The sequence below is a fragment of the Suricata suricatta genome, chromosome 11 (assembly GCF_006229205.1).
Source record: "Suricata suricatta isolate VVHF042 chromosome 11, meerkat_22Aug2017_6uvM2_HiC, whole genome shotgun sequence".
NCBI lineage: Eukaryota > Metazoa > Chordata > Mammalia > Carnivora > Herpestidae > Suricata > Suricata suricatta.
Genome location: NC_043710.1, coordinates 73,777,623 through 73,779,341, shown reverse-complemented (window position 1 = coordinate 73,779,341; position 1,719 = coordinate 73,777,623).

Sequence of the window (1,719 nt, the reverse complement as noted above, 5' to 3'; positions counted from 1 at the left end):
CAGAAATAAAAAAGATTATAAGATGTGGGAAGTGGCAAAGATTCAGCCGCTTGGCCATTTGCTAGCCGGATATGTCACTCCCTGAGGGGAGTTGCAAAAATAGGCAGGGGAGCGCCACTCCCTGTCAGAGGAGAAGCCAGAAGATCAAAGATCAACCACCTGCAGGCAGGGTAGCATCAGCCCCTCAGGCTGTGCTAAAACACTTTAGTCTGGTTCCTCTTTTACTCCAGTCTTAATCCCTTAACCTTGTTTCCTAGCAACCGACCTAGGTCAGCTGCCTTGTTTTCCCACCTTGAAACCTTTATAAGATAGGGTGTTTTCTTAATAAAGAGAGGCTTGATCGGATTTTGTGTGTTGTCTTTACTCTCTGTGTGTCCCCCTTCCTGCCCTGTTTTCTCTCTCCCTCTCTCAGGATCAAGAACCCGCGAGGATTTTCCGCCCTGCTGGCTGGGGCGGGACATGACAATAAGACAATTGTATGAAAAACTATATGCTAACAAACTGGACAACCTAGAAGAAAATGGATAAATTCTTAGAAATATATAATTTTCCAAAACTGAATCAGAAAGAAATAGAAAATTTGAACACACCAATTAATAGCAATGAAATTAAATCAGTAATCAAAAACTTCCAAAAGACTAAAGTCCAGAACTAGATGGCTTTATAGGTGAATTCTACCAAGCATTTAAAGAAGAATGGGGCCCCAAGGTAGCTCAGTCAGTTAAGTGTGCCAACTCTCAATTTTGGCTCAAGTCATGATCTAATGGTTTGTGAGACTGAGTCTTACATTGGGCTCCATGCTGGAAGAATGGAGCCTGCTTGGGATTCCCTGTCTCCACTCTCTCTCTCTGCCCCTCCCCTTCTCATGCTCTCTCTTGAAAATAAATAAATAAATTTAAAATTTAAAAAATTGAAGTCACAAATGAAAAGATATTCCATACACATGGATTGAAAGAACCAAAGTTGTTGAAATGTACATATCATCCAAAGCAATCTACAGATTTAATTAATACAATTCCCATCAAAATACCAACAACATTCTTCACAGACCTAGAACAAATAATCCTAAAATTTGTATGGAACTACAAGAGACTGAATAGCTAAAGCCATCTTGAGAAAGAAAAGCAAAGCTGGAGGTATCACAGTTCCAGATTTCAAGATATACTATAAAGCTACAGGGGTGCCTGGGTGGTTCAGTCAGTTAAGCGGCCGACTTCAGCTCAGGTCATGATCTCATGGTTCGTGGGTTTGAGCCCCGTGTTGGGCTCTGTGCTGACAGCTCAGAGCCTAGAGCCTGCTTCTGATTCTGCGTCTCCCTCTTTCTCTGACCCTCCCCCACTCACATTCTGTGTCTCTCTCTCTCAAAAATAAACATTAAAAATTTTAAAAAAGTACAAAGTTACAGTGATCAAAATAGCATGTTATGGGCACAAAAATAGACACACAGATCAATGGAACAGAAAAGAGAGCCATAAATAAATTCATGCTTCTGTGGCCAATCTATGACAAAATAGGCAAGAATATGCAATGGGAAAAAGTCTCTTCAACAGAAGGTGCTGGGAAAACTGGATAGCTACACAAAAAAAGAATGAAACTGAACCACTTTCTTAAACCATACACAAAATAAACTCAAAATGGATTAAAGACCTAAACGGGGAAACCTAAAACCATAAAATTCCTAGAAGAAAATATAGGCAGTAGTTTCTTTGACATCTCATA